This window comes from Scylla paramamosain, chromosome 5 (genome assembly GCF_035594125.1).
Source record: "Scylla paramamosain isolate STU-SP2022 chromosome 5, ASM3559412v1, whole genome shotgun sequence".
NCBI lineage: Eukaryota > Metazoa > Arthropoda > Malacostraca > Decapoda > Portunidae > Scylla > Scylla paramamosain.
Window position 1 is genome coordinate 29,995,056 of NC_087155.1, and position 20,000 is coordinate 30,015,055.

General features: G+C 44.8%; 1 protein-coding gene across 1 annotated transcript in view; it reads right to left on the reverse strand.

Moving 5' to 3' along the window:
* The window catches only part of LOC135100814 (uncharacterized), a 186,700-nt gene that overhangs the window by 81,077 nt on the left and 85,623 nt on the right, over positions 1-20,000 (reverse strand). Inside the window, exon 4 of the transcript XR_010268927.1 lies at positions 10,548-10,666. The gene's annotated coding sequence lies outside the window, so the exon portion shown is untranslated. The remainder of the gene's footprint in view (positions 1-10,547; positions 10,667-20,000) is intronic.

The following is a 20,000-nucleotide window of genomic DNA, read 5'->3' on the forward strand; positions in this document are numbered from 1 at the left end:
GCGGGGGGGGGGAGAGGGGAGGCCGCCATTGTACTTTTCCAGAGCGGCGTGACGCTGGCGAGAGCGCGTGGTGGTGCAGTTTAATTAACAGTCGTTGCGATTTTTGTGGACGTTTATGTAGTTTTGTGGACACACGGCGAACTTTCATAAAGCAGTGTCGCAGTTTGTCGGGTCAGTGTTGTGTGGTTGCGGTGGTGGTGGTGGACTGGTGGCGGTAGTGGCGCTAGTGCTGGTGGTGGTGGTGGTGTTGGTGGAGGGGACGCGCGGGGGATCTGGAGTTGGCGCACCGCCGAGGCCTCGATCCGTGTCTAGAAAACGGGCCACCACTACTGACAGCGCCTTTATCCCTCTGCCTCCCTCCTTCCCTCCTACTTATATCCCTATTTCCCATTTCTTTCCTCTCTCGGTTTCTAATGCCCTGTCGTTTTCTATTTCTCTCACTCGTTATCTCTCTCTCTCTCTCTCTCTCTCTCTCTCTCTCTCCTCTCTCTCTCTCTCTCTCTCTCTCTCTCTCTCTCTCTCTCTCTCTTGTTAAAGTGTGCCATCACCTCCAAAGGGATGGCAGCCTAGACGTCATCTTCGCACGCCTTCAGAGACTTAGTGGATGCTGACGTCCCTATCCCTGTATTTTACACCTTCCATTATATTTATATGTATCAAAAATTATTCATAATTTTGGCAGGTAGATCAAGATCCTATGATGTTATATATCTAATATCACTATGTACATCTCATCTGTTGCTGTTTTCTGTAACTAGTCGGAATTGACGCCTTTATGAGCAATATATTAAATCAAATCTCTCTCTCTCTCTCTCTCTCTCTCTCTCTCTCTCTCTCTCTCTCTCTCTCTCTCTCTCCTCCCTCTCTCTCTCCTCTCTCTCTCTCTCTCTCTCTCACCTAATTATTCATTCCACTACTCTCTCATAATGACACAAATATAAGCACACTATTTTCTCCTGTGATACATTTAAACTCCCCATCAGATCTCGTTCCACAGTTACCTTCACCTCAACCTCTGACAACAACTGCCAACAGGCCTCATTTCTTATTCATATTCCATCTACCTCACCTACAGCTCACGTCAGGTAGAAAACCACCACTCATTTAAGTCACTTTTTTACCTGTCAGCGGCTCGTCAGCGTTATTAAACCTTCGCTGTGATGAAGACTTAATCAGGCGCATAAAGGAAAGTTGCCCATTTATTCGCATTACATCACAGTACCCGAGCGCGGAGGCTTCACTCATACGTCAAAGTATTATAACAATACGTCGGGATGGGCAGGTTTTGTTTAGTTAACTCTGCTAGACACTTTTCGCCCATTATCATATACATTTTTTTTTTAATTCTACACTTTTACGGTGTAGCATCTTAAATATCTTACACGTATAAAGACAAAATTAATCTTCAATTCACTTTTTATTATATCAAAGTAGTTTTTTTTTTACAATGCTCTCAATGCTAAAAAGTGATCATAGCAATAAAAGATTTTATTAAGTAATTATCCACCTGCTCTGTGCACGTGACGGAAAGACGCAGGAGGATGCAAGCCAGATTCACTGCCACCAGCTGCTGATAACCGTGACACGCCTGGGCACCACTTTACAAAGTCGTCACCCCCCTCAAATCTATGTAAACCCATCTGACGCGGCCCTAAGTTTAGAGCAACACGGCGGAGCAAAAGCCTCCCACCCTCCTTCATGCATCCTCGTCAGCTGCCTGTTTATTCCAAGCTACCCTAACAAAACTTTTCGAAGCCATATCCATATACAGATGTAGATATATGTCTGCCCTGCCTTCTTTTACCATACAAGGCAGAAGAGAATATTGATGAATGGAGAAGGCTAGTGGAGGGATTTGGCAAGTAGAATTTTATAGGCTGAGGGTGATGATGATGATGATGATGATGATGATGATGATGATGATGATGGTGATGTATCTCGACGACAATCTAACCATCCAGCACATAGTAATCCTACAACCAACCTTTGTTAACGATCCTAACACAAATTCAGCCATCTTAACTAAACAACCAGCGTAAACACACAATACTCAACCATCAACAACAGTCAGAATACAATACAATCATAATTCAACCATCTTACTCACAAACCAGCATATACAGAGACCCTGTGTACGGTTCTCCTGCAGCGGCGGCGTGATTCCCTTCCCCTTCCCACGCCGCCTCGCTATGACACAGCTGTTGTTCTGTTTTTAACGAGGGACGCGGTGTTGTGCAGTCCCAGGTAATTCAAAGCGATAGTGTCATTTAGGGTAATTAGCGACCACTCACGTTACCAGTGCGGTGTTTTGACCAGAATGCCTAGGGCGCCATTAACACCAGAGTTCTGCACCTCCATCACACTCACCACCTCCGCCATCACCACCATCATCACCACTAGCATCTGTCACCACAGACGATATACGTTTACCATCTTAATGAACGTAAGTGACACCATCATCACTATCAGTAACAGCAACATGCATTCACCTGCCCTTCCGTCACCATCACTTCTGCAACACCATCACCACCACCACTAACGCAGCCTCCATCACTATCCCACGCATCACATCCACCACCGAAAACGCACTGTAACTCGTCCTAATACCCCCATCACCTCGCACCATCACCACCATCACCACCGACCACTCCCATCACCACCACCACCCCCCAACCCCTCAGCCACCAGCAGGCCTCATAACCTTACTCTTACGCCAAATCCTTCCTTCGAACTTCACGGAAAATTGCCAATTTGCATCTCATTAAACTAAACTAATGTTGATACTGTCTTCATGCCTACTACTTTTTTTGCTGCGCCGGAAAGAAGGAACAAAAATTATAAAAAAATGAAAACTTTTTGGGGTATTCTACGAGGCAACTTCTTCAGCGTGTGGATAAAACATGATCCTTTACCGTCGAAGCAGCGGCACACTTCGAAACAATCGTAAAGTTTCAGCCCATATCGATAATTTATTCGCTGGCGTGTCGTTATCTTCGTCTGGGAGAGAAGAGAGAGAAGTGGCAGCGTCAAGTGTCTCTATGAGTCGTATATCCTGGCGTTCTCTCCTTAAGATGGTTTAGATAAAGAGATACTGAGGAGGTGATGGCGTCAGTTTTTCTCTCTCTCTCTCTCTCTCTCTCTCTCTCTCTCTCTCTCTCTCTCTCTCTCTCTCTCTCTCTCTCTCTCTCTCAATATTCCTCGATAACATCTTGGAACCAGCAGGATGATTTCAGATGCGCGATAACCTTTCACTCAATCCCATCACACCGTCTTCCCATGCGCGCTCCTCAGAAAAAGCAGCATGAAAGTTGAATCTCACAGGCACACCGTGTTTTCTAAAAGGTGTCGAGAGTTACTGACATCGATGCAGGGTTCTTCTCCCCTTGAAGGTTAAAGTGCAGATGGGTGGAAGTGAAGTTATCTGAAAGGCTACACGTGGGGGAGTGGAGGATGAACGGAACCAATGGACATGTAAATGCTCTCTCTCTCTCTCTCTCTCTCTCTCTCTCTCTCTCTCTCTCTCTCTCTCTCTCTCTCTCTCTCTCTCTCTCTCTCTCTCTCTCTCTCTCTCTCTCTCTCTCTCTCTCTCAATTGCTCCATGGAGAAATATATAGAAAGGTATAAAGTTGATACGCGTTCAGCACTTTTTACGTCCTTCTCACACACACACACACACACACACACACACACACACACACACACACTAGTACCGAAATGAAGCTCCAGCACCCAGACGACAGTGGCGTGAGTGAGTGAAGCATATCAGTGATGTATACACGTCAGGTTACATAATTTTATGAGCGGTGCCGAATACTCATCGTTGTCAGAATTACTTATGCTAGTTTTGTAGGAAGGAGATATAATAAAACTTTCAATGTATTCCAAACTATTCGTGTTGGAGGACTAACTTTTTTTACTTTATAACCTAAACTTGTACTTACTTAGATCAAGGTTATGTAACTGAGTACCCGAGATTTATGGGCTTGAAGATGACAAAAAATTGGCTTTTTATGTAAATTGTTCCTAAGTATATTTCATCTACGAAGATTTCTACACAAATCTCGCTCAAAATATACTTTCTTGATATTTTATTCTAACCTAACCTAACCTAACCAAATCAAAGCATACTAAACAAACCAAAACCTAATCTAACGTAACCAAACTATGCTAAACCTAACCTAAGCAAATTAAACTAAATCGAACAAAGCAAAATCTAATCTAACTTAACTAATCTAAGCCAAACCTAACCTAGGCAAACTAAACGGAATCAAAAAAAGCTAAACCTAACCTAACCTAACCCAAGCTATGCTCATTCTACTCAATCCAATCCAATACAACCGAACTCAACACAGTCTAATCTAAGTTAACGTAACCTAACCAAACCAACCCAAAGAAAGCTAACCCTAATTTAATCAAACTGAACCAAACCAAACCAGACGAAGCCAAACTAAACCTAAGCGAACCACACGCAACCGAAACCAACTCAAGTCAACCCAACTAAACCAAATCCAACCAACTCAACCGAACCCAACCAAATCCGCCCCAACTCAACCCAACCCAATAATCCAACGCAACACAACACAACCCAACCAAACCTAACTGAAGCCATCCCAACTATACCAAGCCAAACCAAATTTAGCTAAACCAAACCTAACCAATTAAAACCTGAATAGAGTTGACCTATGCTAATTTATCAAAGAGACGACTATTTACGGAAGTCTTGTGAGTGGAATGGGTGGAATATTTTATAAGGGAAGTTTATCTTACGAAACTTACGGTATAAGCTTTTCTATGGATGAGTGAACAGCAGCCGCTAAGCCTACTGAGAGCCGAGTAAGGTTCATCAAAATAACATCCATATTATTCATCTATGTAATTTGAAAGCCAGTATATGTATAAGCCTCGAGTCCGTCACACCATTCTAACTTTTGGGTATGTAATGAAATTTAATAATGAATTCCTCCTCCCTCACTGACAGAATGAGGAAGGAAATAATTATGACTAATCTCTCTCTCTCTCTCTCTCTCTCTCTCTCTCTCTCTCTCTCTCTCTCTCTCTCTCTCTCTCTCTCTCTCTCTCTCTCTCTCTTGCTCTCAGTTTATTTGTGTATATATCCATCTATTATTTACCTCTGTGCGTACCTACGTATGTATGTATGTATATATGTATGTATGTATGTATGTATGTAATTATCTACCTGTCCATCCATCTATCCATCCATCTATTCATTCATCTATCTATCAATCTAGCTATCATTATATGTATGTCTTTCCATCAATACATCTAACTATCTATCTGCCTGTTTGTCCATTCACTTTATCTATCTATCCATTTATCTATCTGTCTATATGTCTATCTATCTATCCACCTTCCTATCTACCTCTCTATATCCCCCAACCTCCCCGCTCATGTCTCGTTTCCATCGAGGCAGCACAGAAACGTCCCCTAGCGGCCTCTGTGTGCCTCGCCTCACTCTACCATAAAGCGTACCCTCCATGGCATGGTAAATATTCCCCTCCCGGCGTTTTTTCCCTATTCCCTTCAAAGGACAAAATACTTTCAAGGTGCGCCTCCTCACCCAAACCTCATCCTCTTCCTCCATTCTCCTGCGGGCGCCTTATCTTGCCTCTCGTGAGTTACCGCGCGGTTTCCTTAAGCAGTTAATTTCCAACGAGTATACTCCCCCAGCTTTCTATCTCTGCCATGCATTATGTTTACCAGTAACATATATTTTCCTTTTTGTGTTCGTCATCTGTGATTTGCATCCATATATTGCTGAAGCTCCCCTGCGTGGTTGGTTGGCTGGATGTGGCGTCGTTTTCTTGCGTCAGGGGAAGGAAAGCTCTACGTGTCCCTGTCTGTAAAATTTGGGACCCTCAGATCTTTCAGAATTTACTTAAATGTTTTCTGATGTATATTAGATTTTACAGTATAACGCTTTTTTTTTTTTTTTTTAGTAACTTAGGGCTTTTAAAACTATACTTTTAAAATAAGTTCATTACTTAGATTTTTAAGAATTATGTTTGAATAATTTCCTTGATCTGCAGCTCTGTACACAAGTTCCATCATCACCATCTTTTATGGCTGCACCCCATGCTGGCTTGGGGCAACATAGGTGAGTACCCTTGAATATTTGAGATCACATTTTCGTCGAAATAGAATATCAGCACACTGTCGGGGGTTCTTTGATAAGCGCGGTATGCTGTGGGTTGTCTCACTGACTACTGAGTTTTCATTCTCTGACCACCATCCTTAGCCGCCCCCCCCTCCCCCTGCGCGCACACACACACACACACACACACACACACACACACACACACACACACAAAGAAAAAATAAATAAATAAATAAAATAGGACGCCGCTGGCTGTTGACAGACTTGTTGAGGGGACCCTGTTATGTATAAGAATACGGTGGACGTGTGCAGCCTGGGGCGGTTTGGAAAGAGGCAGGCAGAGCGCAGGCGAAACGGTGTAATGGCGAACCAGAGTCAGAATGATGCAAGGAAAGGCAACGCCGACAAGGAGGCAACTCGTAACTCTCCGCGGGGAAATTATGGAAGGGATTCAAAGAGTTTCCTTGAGTTAGGTGAGCAGTGTCGGTCTGTCTGAGTGACACCTTAATGGTGAACACTTCTGGTGGAGCCGGCCTGTCGTCACGGCCGGATGTGGGCCATTAGAGGCCCGGCCACTAGCCTCCAGTGAAATGTACGACGTTGTTCGTCACGCAGCCATTCTTGTGCCGACACGCCGCGGTGCCGCCAGCAACAGGCGCACCAAATCGGGACGCATCTTTGTAATCGCTGTGTCGACATAAAAAAGCGTCATCTTACTTCATACGCGTCACAGGAACACTCAGACAGTCACCAAGTAAGTCATCGATATCTAGAAATTATCAGCTTCTTCCGCGCGCAGTCCATCTTCATTCTGAAAACGAAAAAATCGCGTCATATTCTCGCCTCCTAGGACCGCCATTAACGCCCTCGCAACGCAAACCAGCTGACGCACCAGACATCCATCACAACGGAAGCGAAGTCATGAGAAGGAATACGAAGAAATTTTCTCCACCTCACCGAGAAGATTGTCCGTGCAGCAACTCCTCTTCGCTCTGCTGCAGCCCCGGGAGCGCGGCCCCTTACAGGGTGATCTCAGCGTCTCGGGTCACAGATTGAGCTTCTGCCATTAGCGACTGTCAGCTGGGCGGGACACGTGATCCTCACGGCTTCACGACAGCACTGGCTCTGGACACCTGCCAAGCTCCACGACCCACACTGACCTTTTTGCCTCTTCCATATACAAATTCCTGCGTCATTTTCTTTTTTGAACGCTGATACTTAAATCAACACTCCTTGCCCGTGTCGGAATCCGCAGCGAGACGCTCCACCACACGCGTCCTCCTCACCCACAGTCCGCGTCCTCTACCTTGCATACGTAAGTGATTCTTTTATTTCCCTGCCTCGGCCACCTCCCAGGCTATTAGGACACCCTTTCATCATGCTCCTTCTGGCCTGGGCTTTTCCTTTTGCTCTCCTCGACCCTCCTCTGCCTCAGCCTCACACCAGACGCTCGCCGTTACCTGGAGCGGGACGTCCAGACTATATTCATGTACATTTACATAGTTAGTGAAGCCTTACGGGCAACACACTGCCATGTTCGTTTTCATTTGTGTAGTGGATGCTCCCCACTAGACGCAGCCGTACAAAAGCACTGCTACAGTCGTCTCTTAATGGAAGATGACAAATATCTCCATTAGCAGCAATTAAGGAAGTTGGATGGGAAAGCCGCCTGTCTGGCAACACACACACACGGTCTTCAGGCCTCCCTCCTCCGCCGCCACTTCCTTTCCTCTCCACGTTTGTATCACGAGCCTTTGACAACTACACCGCCAGAGGTCGGCTTCACATAAAGACCGACTTCCCTATACACGACGCACTCAAAAAATATCGTGAAGGGGAGGTTACATCTCGCGGTCTGCCCGCACGCTTCCACCTCACCGCAGATCCTTCCTCTTTAGGCATTATATATGTTTGTGGCTCCGTAAATAATTAATAAGTAACATCTCCTCGTCCTTATACCGCTACCTCCTTTTCCTACTTTCCTCTTTCTGTAGTGCGTGAGGCCTAATGCTGAGGAAAGAGACGGTGGTGTTCTTCCCAGCCCTCGCTCCAGACAAGCCACTCCAGATTCTTAGTCGGTGGAGTCAACATCACCGGCAGCGACAACAGCGAGGCGGCGCCGCTGAGGTGCGCGACTAATGGAAGGAACAAGAAACGACCAACCAGTGAAAAGCAACATGAGACGGACGACTAGCAAAACAAAGGCACTACGACTTGACAAGAGAAAAAGGAAGCCACTTAGGATGAATATATGAAGCTCACACAAGTGAAGGCATGGAAAAAGTGCAACAATGGAAAATAATTAGGGGAGAAGTTCTTAAAAAGGTTGGGAGGGATGAAACACGTAAAGCCACAAGACGTATGCAAACACGCACTTCCACATACACATAAAAGTCAGATAAGAAAAACGGAGGAAGAAAAGCCCCGCCATCATCGACGGAATGAAACATGAGCAGAGTTTACGTTTATCACTTGGCGGTCAGGAAAGAAGCGCTCAGCCCCACCCCCTCAAAACATCTCCAATATTTATCTTTCCTCCAAACACAGAACAGAGAAGCTCCACCATCCCAGCTCGGCCCGTCCGTCACGAGGCTGTCTTGGCCCATCCCCAGAAAACCATTGCAAATATGCCCCAGGGAAGACACAGGAGAAATAAAAGGAGAAGCAAGTGTTTTACCTGCCGCACTTATTACTTGTACTGCCTTTGATCAGGTAAGTCGATTATGATCACAAGCACGTTAGGTATTTTCTATCCTACGTTATTCTGGGGATAATGTAATTTCGTCTCCTTCAAAGAGGATATCAGTGACTGGATTACGAGCGACACTAATTACCAGTCAGCAGTGTCAATCAAGGGTGGGAATAACTTGTTTAATCTGTTCAATTAATCACGTGAGTCTAACCTCGCCTTACTTCGACTTATTTAACACGAAATTCTTGTTCAGTTTTTTTCTTGAAGGATCGTGTGTGTGTGTGTGTGTGTGTGTGTGTGTGTGTGTGTGTGTGTGTGTGTGTGTGTGTGTGTGTGTGTGTGTGTGTGTGTGTGTGTGTGTGTGTGTTTGTGTGAGTGAGTGTAGTGCGTCGGCCTGCCTGCTTGTCGGTCTATTTTATAAATTTTTCCAACAAGCCACACAGGTGAAACAGAATATCAGATACCACATAACAAAGAGTCAGAATTCAGATCAGCAAGCCTGTGATGCTGACGTCATCATGGTGGTAATCCCCGCTGGCCGCCTGCCATGACCTACCATCCCTACCACTCCGATCCAACCCCTCCCCGCCCCGCCAACCCGCCGCCCAGCCACGCCCTGCACCAAGAGGCAACCCATCCAGCGGTCATCCTGCGGCGGCTCCTAGCGAGGAAGAAATTAATCCTGTGCCGGCAAGTTTTCAAAAGGTAAAGTTTTCTTCCATTCACACTCTGCTTGAAATGTAAATGATATATCTGGCCGCTGGTGCAATTTGAAATTTAATGTTAGTTATGAGCCGAGCGCCACCCGCAGTGCTTGAATCAAAGTTTTCCTCGCGCGCAATTATTAAACCAACTCCTCTTGCTACAATGAAAGAAAAGAAAGTTGGACGATTGCATGAGTGATCACAGCGCTCCGTACCTACGCCATTATTCCGAGAGCGTGGGGGACGCTTCAAAAGAAAGTATACCCTGAGTGGGTTAATGAACTAGATTGTCGAAGAAAAAAAAAAGAGCGAACATTACAATGACCTGAACAAACTGAATTTGAACCAGAAAAATGCTAATGAATGTTTAATGAATAAACAACGCAGCGTAACACGGACACAGAAATAAGCGCTTTCAGAGACAAACGGACGATTCAGACGCACAGTGTTACACCAGTGAAGCAAGGCAGAAAGTTTTCTTGCACACATACAAGAATGAAGGCTTTGCACATCTAAGACTTTATAAGAAATGTAAGGCATAGACTCCGATAAAAACAGAAACGCAAGATAAATAAATGCACTCGAGATCAACCAGCAAATATATCTATTCTAGAAAAAAAAAATAATAATAATAATAAAAAAATCCTGCATGAAACCAGGACAGAAACACACACACACACACACACACACACACACACACACACACACACCAAACATGACACTTATGGCTTTTGCATATTCAAGATTAAATAGGAAGTGTAATGAATGTATCCCAATAAAAAAAGCAACTGAAAATAATAAATAAATACCCTTGAGACCAACTAAGAAATATAATGTACGTATCACAGAAAATAAGGAAACTAATAGTAAAAAAAAAAAAAGAAAGAAAAAACAAAGAAAAAAAAGATAAAAAGAGTTCCCACATGAAAGCAGGACAAGAAAGACACGCACCGATCATGACCTACTCGTGTGACCTTCCTGGCAACAACATCACCTGACTGTCTACAAAGGGAAGGAGAATGGCAAGATGACAAACCTGCTCCATTACCGCGGAGGATGACCGGGGCCCAGGCTCTCCCCACCCACGCACCGGCGGCACCGACTGATGATGCCCTCAAGCCTCCCAGCGATCCATTTGTCTCGAAGATGATCCGCCTGAAAAAAAAGGGAGAGGAAAAACAAGTCAGTCGTATAAGGGGAAGAAAACAGGATGCGCCGGGTCAGGCCGCTCACGTACCCTCCTCGTGTGATGAATTTATGACCAGCGTACGGAAAACTAATTTCAAGAGGCCGCACTTTTCAAAACTCCAATCAATTACCCAAAAGAGAACGCCCATTTAGCCCCTTTTCGTCGCTACAAATTAATCAAGGAAGGTGATGAATGTTTCGCCCGGTAATTCATCAACTTATACTTAGGTACGCCTTGTGCCGCCTCACGTGACGCGGCATCTCCTCTCATTTTCTTACTTTTCCCTTCGAGCATGGGTTTCCTCCATCCATGCGGCACCTTCCGAGTCCCTCCCCCTAAACCTGATCTACATATCCCGTTCTTTCCTACTCGACCTCTTACTTTTCCCTTTTTTCCATCATTACTACCTTTAAACACCGTCATAACACCCACCACAATGATTTTACAACCATAATACCTATTTCCCTTTCTCTTACCTTCCCCTTTTCTTTATCTCACTATGAACTATCCTTTTTTTTATCATTACCGCCATTCACTCCCTCATAGTATCTCCCACAATATTTCAACAGCCACACTGACGCATTTCTCTTCCTTCTATCTCCTCCCTGCCTCACCCTATGCCATGTCCAGTCGCAATGCCTCCATAAGCAGCATCTCATTTCCTCACATTACACGTGTAGAAAACTCCGTAATTTCCTTCCTTTTTCCACCCCTTCGGATAACTCGTAAAATCTTAATGGCGTCCACAGTGGCATCGGCGTCCAGGTCTTACCCGCGCCACGCTCCAGGGCGGCGTCACTTTGCATATCCCTCGATCTTGACGCCCCCTAACTACGCCAACTTGGAGCTTAATGAATTTTATGTAAATTTTAATTAAATCAACCCGGCTGAAAAATCGAGCTAGGTGACGACGACGAGGACAGAGAGAGAGAGAGAGAGAGAGAGAGAGAGAGAGAGAGAGAGAGAGAGAGAGAGAGAGAGAGAGAGAGAGAGAGAATGGCGATGTAATGTCAATGTCGAACAGCAGGGGGAATGGAGGAGAAAAGGAAAGGCGATGATGGAAGGGGAGATAAGGAAGAGGTGGGAATCTGGAATATGGAAAGTATTAACGAAATCAATACACGAGAAAACTTTTTATGATTGAAGTTAGTAGACGGAAGATTAATAAAGCGGATGAAGTCTTCTTTATGAGGTGTGGGAGAGAGTGAACACGTGGCGCGAAAACACACACACACACACACACACACACACACACACACACACACACACACACACACACACACACACACTTTCACGTGAACGCAACAGCAACCACCACCACCACCACCACCACCTAACGAGACTGAAAAAGAGATGAAAGCAAAGGCCGCCTCGTGTGTTATCTCGCGGTACATGAGCTGACACTCCGTTAGTCTTCATCTTTTCTGACACAGGAGCAAAAAAAAAAAAAGAGAGGGAAAAGAAAAAAACTGACCCGGACTGACCTTGCCTTCCCTCCTCGCTCTAATCACTATGGACTGTTGCAGAATCGTAAGCTAGAATTGCGGATTGGACTTTGTGTTGCGCGTTGTGTTAGTTCCCCAGAAACAAACACTCCCTCGTTTCGACACACCAAACATAATCAGGGACGTGTTGCCGGAGCTGCTTTTCCCGGAGCGCACAACAAATCCCCGGCGGCGTGTGCTCGCTATGATTACAACACTGTATTCAGGCGAGAAAAAGGTCGGAGCTTCCAACTCTGGCAGTAAATTCTCCTCGTATGCAATTAAGGTGAGTAGTTTGATGAGTCTTTTGTGGTAAGAGTACAGGCAGAACTGGAAAAAAATAATATTGTCATTTTTCTTTTTTACTTTCTTTGTAGTGAACTGCTGAGCTTCATAATAGAGGTAAAAATACATTATACATTTAGTTCTTTAATATTCGAGTCCTCATAAATTAGTGGAAAATGAGTCCTTCGTCAGGCTGTTGACCGACACTTCACTAGGACGATCCTTCAGACCAATTAGTGAAGACGCTTGTTTCCAGAAGGCCCAGTCTGATGGGCAGTTTACGGTCGCTGGTCACGCTGCTGCTCCACACACGCCCGCCAACCCTTGACCTCCTGCTGCTCAGACATGCACATTCTCATTTCACGACCATCCTGCCATTCTCCGGCACCGAAAGGCTGCAGCATCTTACATCAGGGAAGCACAGCCTTCTTTTATTGATGCTCTACGACGCTCCTCCTTTGAAGTCCCCATCTGGCTCCCCGCCGGGACGAGGTTCCAGTGTGACAATATTAATCGGGCTATTATTGGGCCAGCCGGTGTCCGCAGCTGGTCGGGGACGGGGATTTAGTGGTCTCAAAAGGATTATATCGGCTTGGCACCCGGCACTGAATACAGAAATCCAGCTACCCTCCCGGGACCACCTAAGGCCGGACACACTGGTCTCGGGAAGGTTGTGTCCACTTGCTGCGCCTCCCGCTGCTTTCCCTTTACGTAAAACTTAAACTGATGGATCACATGTTTACCCGTGGCAGGCAGGACCGAGCCCGCTGCCTCCACAGAAATAGGTTTAGGTCGTTTATGGATTTTCCTCACACCTTATTATCTGTTCCCTCCTTCCCTCCTTCCTTCCTTTCTTCCTTCCTTCCTTTCGCTTCCATTTATGGCTGGACACAAGATGGAAGGAGTCCATAAAAAAGAGTAGCATGGAAACATTCGAGGAATTTTTTTGCTCTGATAATCCGTAGAAGGAAGAAATCAAAATATTGTTTATATGGGATCATTAACGGGGTAAGAATATCATGTGTGTGTGTGTGTGTGTGTGTGTGTGTGTGTGTGTGTGTGTGTGTGTGTGTGTGTGTGTGTGTGTGTGTGTGTGTGTGTGTGTGTGTGTGTGTGTGTGTGTGTGTGTGTGTGTGTGTGTGTGTGTGTGTGTGCACCACTTCCAAACAATGTTGCTGAAATAAATAAAACTGCTTTCCAATGATTGGACATGAAAAAATAATATTCCAATAACATCACAAGTGGCACCAAAGAGTTGGGGAGTTAGCGGCACAGCAGGGTCATTACAAGCACTCCCGTGTGTCGCAGCGTCTCCGAGCATCACCTGCAATAAGCAAGGCGTCTCCAGCAAGGCCGTCGGTGCCTGGGAGAAGCGTGCAGCCATCAGCCGGCCTGCCTGGAGCTTTATTGATTCCGGGAGAGTGTAAGGAAAGCGAACCATCAATCTATCAATTTTATACAAGACGTTTGCAGGAAGACAGCCGACACGCCGCGACCAGTATTGGGGAGGCGGTGACAGGCGGGGGAAGGATGCTGAATATGACACCAGCCACTCCTATGCTGCAGTTCTGTGTAGGGCCGAGATTCGTATTTGGGAAGGTAGTTTAACGGGTCACTCAGCAGCGCCCGGTGTTCATCTGGACAGTTAATCTGAATCACTGCCGTTGAGACACGTTGAAGCCGATACCGGAATTAGCGATTCAGAGAAATGTGTCCGTTCGCTGTCGCTGGACACGTCCGAAACAAAGTGACAGAGTCCAGGCCGAGGCGCGATGAGAGCCTCGCCACGTTTATGGCACGAAATACCGATACAAAAAAGAATTAATGCGATTATCCCTGGGTCCATTAGCGTCCCATTGCTATATTCGACATGCACTCCATCATTCTTTTATTAATTTCATGCACATCCGTGTTTTCTGGACTAATGGTTGCTAGTGTTATTACTCCCATTACTTACGACAAGGCCTTCCCTCTGGCTGAACACAGATTCCCACATTTTTACGACCTTCCTCTGTGCAAACTCTCACGCCTGGACACGGGACGGCCTGAGCAGGGGGAAGGAGAAATGGAGGACAGCAAAGAGAAAGGATGGAAAAGGAAGAGAAAGTAAGGCAAGGAAACAAAACGAGGATGGTAGCGAGGAGGGGAAGCGTAAGGCAACGTAGAAGAGAAAGGGAGAAGAGAGAACTGAAAGATGAAACAGAAAGAGAAAGTATAAGAAGGAACCAGGGGGAATGGTAGGGAAGAGAGGGAAGGATAGGGCAGCTTAGGAGAAAACAGATAATGAACAGGGATGTGGAAGGGAAGGAGAGAGTAAGGAAGATGAGCAAATTTTAGGCACATTCATGAAAAGCAGAGAGCTGGGGAGGGGAGACGATTGAACTGAAGCAAAGAAAGGGGAAGGGGAGACTACAGGAGTGGACGAAAAGGGAGAAAAACTACAATAATAAAAAAAATAACAATAATAAAACCAGTGTGATACCTTAGAGAGCGAGGGAGAATGGTAAAGGAGCAGAGAGGAGAGGGAGAAGAGGGAAGGAAAGAAGTGGAAGAGCCCTGGACGGCGAAATAGAGGGCGTTAGTAATCACGGGGACACGGCCAAGTCCTGTCAAGAATCTACTGTAAATTGTTCCACCAATACGAATTTCCCGGCGTGTTCTTGTTTCGGGAGCGAATATATTAGGGTCATTCGTTGTATTTATGGCCCTGTTATAATGCCGCTTCGTATTGCTATTAAAACACAGGCATAACTCGACCAGCCAGGCCTGCCCCGTAAACTCTCCGAAATCAAATCTCTTAGGACCTGACCAACGGAACCGCGTGGGGTGAGAGAGAGAGAGAGAGAGAGAGAGAGAGAGAGAGAGAGAGAGAGAGAGAGAGAGAGAGAGAGAGAGAGAGAATCTACACCCAATAATCCGAATAGCAACAGAAAACGGAGCGGGAGACACAACACGAAAAATATGACGGAAAAATTATTGTGATCAAAACTATAGATTCACTGGTACAGGTAAATATGATGCAATCGCTTATGTTGTGATTTATTGGTATTGCTCTTTATTTTGGGGCCAGGAGGAGAGGGGAGAAGGAAGAGGGGAGAGGGGAGAGGGTGAGTAGAAGTTGCCAGTGCGTGTGTGTAAGCGCGTGGCGAGGGGAAGGACCAAGGCGCTTCTACTTTTTATTGGTTTATTGTGTTATTTTAATTAGCGTCGAAGTTTCGTCCAAATACTGAGAGGAAGATAAACTGTGTTAGAGAGAGAGAGAGAGAGAGAGAGAGAGAGAGAGAGAGAGAGAGAGAGAGAGAGAGAGAGAGTTATGGGAAGAGCACCACAAAGAGAAGTTAATGCAATATTTTCTTTGGTCTTACCGATATCAAACAATTCCTCGGTGGTGGTGGTGGTGGTGGTGGTGGTGGCGGTGGTGGAAACGTCCTTCATGATAAGAAAACTCGGCACTCAGTTGATTGGCAAAGATATAATAATAAATATAAAAATGATAATGATTGAAATGATGATGATGGTTATGACAACAACAACAACAACAACGACAACAACAACCACATCAACAACAACAATAACAACAACAACAATAACAACAATAACAACAACAACAACAAGCACAACAACAACAACAACAACAACAACAACAACAATAACAACAACAAAAATGACGCAGTCGGAAAGAAACGATGAAAGAGAACCGTTAAAATTTTACGTCTAAACTGAAGAGATACAATTTCTTTCAATTTTATCTTTTCTTGTATTTATTTTCGCTATTTCACCCGATTCTTTCCACTCGGCAAAGGAAACAAAGCTAAACATAGCGAACAAAAATACCACTACAGATATAAATCAATATTTTTCCCTCAGTCTTTACCAATTCGTCACGAGGGACACTAATACATCATAGATTTTTATTAGCTTTTTTTTTTATATCATTCTCTGCTGCTACCTTTTTTTTTTAACTTTATTTATTTTCCTTTCGTTTTTTTTTTTTTATGCGTCATTCTTTACAAACATTGATCATCATCCCCTCCTATAATTTTGACTGTGATGGGACCTACAGCATGCATTCCATCTCATTTTCATTCCCTGCCAGTATTTTCACCTCACCTATGTCACCATTTTGCTGCGCTCTGTCCTCTACACTCTTATTATGCTTCTTATATCAGTGTCCCACTTCTTTGCCATTTTCTTCAGTCCTTCCAACCTCCTCGTTTCCTTCTTCTGTGACTATTTATTTTCATATCCAACTTCATTTTTTCTTCTTCTTTTTATCAACTTCGTTTTATTCCACACCTCATCATGTATTTTCCTTCTCTTCTTCTCTAAACCTTCTTATTCCCTTCTTTCATCCATGTACCTATCTATCTACTTATTCTTTTTTATTTCATCATCCCTCCTCCCTCTTATGAGCTTTCCATATTCCATCTATCATTCCTCTCCACCTCCTTCTTTTATTCAGTCCTTCCCACTCCTTGCCTTCCTTCCTCCAGGACTACTCCCTTATATACCTACACTCCATTCTCCCTTCACCTTCCTCTATCAAATTCCTTTTATTCTACCTCTTAATACTTCCCTCTTCTCTTTCTCTCCAAGCCTTACTATTCTCTCCCTTCCTAACTTTATAAACGTTTCCTCTCCGTACTTCCTTCTTCTTCCTTTATCAACTTCCTTTTATTCTGCCTCGTAATACTCCCCCCTTCTCTTTCTCCCCCAAGCGTTCCTACTCTCTCCATTCCTACCTTTATACCGACTCCCCTTTCTTGCTCTCAATTCAACCTCTCTTGCTTCCTTCCTCCTCCCTGCTTTATCAACTTCCCCTATCTCCACTTTGCTCCACCTCTCACTACTCCCCCAAGAGCTTCTCCCCTCGCGTCCCATCACCCCGCCCCCCACAAGTCCACTCACTTACCCCTTCATTTATCACGCCGGCTCGACCCTCCTCTCCACACGACCATTCCGTCACTTCGTCTTCCACTCCGCGTCTCGTCACACACGTCTCTGCTCCACTTACTCCTGTCACCTTTAGTGCACTCCACCCTTGACCTTCCTCACCTTAATCGCCAACACATCCACCTCCTCCACCTCACTCAATCCGACGCCTATCAGTCTGTCGCTCCACTAAACTACCGCCATCTGGTTTTCATTATCTATCCATCTGTACCCTGCCTTCTACTCGGTGTCTGCTCTCTCTGTCTCTCCATCTCTTCTTCCTCTTCCTCTGTCCTCTCATTAATTGACAAAAGAAAAGAGTCAAGGTTGCTCCATATCTCGTATCTTCTTCCCCTCTCTTCTTCTTTGTCTTTCTTTAATGGACAAAAGCACAGGAACTCCAAGCTTCTCCACTCCTACTACTTGTCTTCCTCTTCGCCTTCCCCCTTCCCGTGCTTCTCCTAACAGCTCCAAGCACACAGAGTCGAGGCTTCATTCACTGCAGCGCCTTTAAGTCACCTTTAAGTTAGTTCTTTGTGACCTTGTTTGTCTTGCGAGTCTTTTTTATTTACAATTCCGTTGCGTGTCAAATTTTCTCGCTTCTTTTTTTCTTCTCACTGAATTTTACCATTTCTCTTGTTTGTTATTCCTTCATTTTTTTTTTTATCCTTCCATGTATCTTATTCCAGGGACTTCTTTAAGCGTGTTACATCATACACCACATTTGTTATTTCCTCTTTTACCTTCCCTTTCATGATCTATTTCAACCCTTTTTTTGTTAGCTTCTGCCGGAACGAGAGTTGAAAACAGTGGGGAATGTGATATTTCGCTGCTTGTGCATTTATCTTCATTCTTCTCTTGTGTTCATTTTCTTGTCGAACGTCTCCTGTGCTCCCCTGCTGACTTATTCCTTCCCTGGAGAAATATTCAGTCGCATCCCAAAGTTCTGCTCCAGTGGTCCACTCCTGCTCTCCTGAAGGTGTGTGTGATTCGCGATGCCTTTCTTTTTGTATTGCTTCCCTGGCAGATATTTTTGGTACTTCCTGATTAGTCGCGTACGAGTCAGAGAGAGAGAGAGAGAGAGAGAGAGAGAGAGAGAGAGAGAGAGAGAGAGAGAGAGAGAGAGAGAGAGAGAGAGAGAGAGAGAGAGAGAGAGAGAGAGAGAGAGAGAGAGAGAGAGACTTAATAAAATATACTCAGATAATTAATCTATCTAATGTACACGATTATAATCAACAAATGCAAAACACACACACACACACACACACACACACACACACACACACACCACACACACACACATTTGCCTCGCGGAATAGCAAAGATTAAAAGATTATGATTAAAGGTAGGGAGGGAATCCGCGTGTAATCCTTTTCCCAGTCCCTCGTGTCCTGTTACCTGAATCTGCATCGAATCTTACTCATCACATCCTTATTAAGAACAACAATCCTATCCTCCTTCTCTTCCCCTCCCTTATCTAAATCTACATAACCTTACATAATCTTTACTTCATATATACGATTTACACATCATCTTTCCCTTCTACTTAAATGAATTCTGGATCTTAATCAGTTTTGTATATAGTTTCTACATTTCTCACTTCATGATACTTCTCTCAACACTTTCCATATGCATATTTTATCGTGAAAAAGGTCCTGTTTTTGTCTCTTTATTTCCATCTTCTCTCTCTCTCTCTCTCTCTCTCTCTCTCTCTCTCTCTCTCTCTCTCTCTCTCTCTCTCTCTCTCTCTCTCTCTCTCTCTCTCTCTCTCTCTCTCTCTCTCTCTCTCTCTCGCTCTCTCTCTCTCATGTATCATTCCCAAATTATCTTAAACTTTGTAACAGTTTTTTTTTTTTCCTTTTCTTTTGATCATATACATCCTTTTTATCAAGAATAACAGTCCTAGTCCTCTCCTCTTCTTCTCCTTCTCCTCCTCTCCTTCATGTTATCATTCTCAAATTATCCTAAACTTTACAACACTTTTCCTCCCTATTTCTTTTTACACGAGATCAAGTTGTATTATTTTCTACTCACATTTCTTCGTGCTTTCCAGCTTCTCTTTTCTTCTTTTTTTCTTCCTACTCTTATTGTTTTCCTTCACTGACCTGCAAGATTTGAAATGCATTCTTGCCAACACTTCTTGTAAGGTCTTTTTTCCTCCCCCTCTGGCAACACTGCTGGAACGGGAAATATGCCTCGTTTCCACAATTTTATAATTTTGCTTAAACCTTTTTTTTCCTCTCTCCCTCTCTTTCCCGACGTGCGTGTTGGCGTAATTCAGACGCGACGAAATATATTCACTCCCTCTGCCGGCCATTCTGGGAACACAGCCGGTGATAAAAATATTCGCGTCCCTTTCGCCTAAACAGAAAAGAGAGGGAGGGAGAGGGAGAGAAAACGGGGAAAGGTTAGACAAGCTCCAGAGGGTGTGGCGAAATGCAGAAATGACCCACACGTGGGACGCCAGGCACGCTAGATTGGGGCATGAGCTGGTGCGGCGTGGAGGCGAGGCGCGGGATGAGTGGGTGAGCAGGAGCGTTAGGGAAGGTGATAGTGCCGCTGGTGAGGTGGTGGTGAGGATGTGATGAGGGGAGGAGGG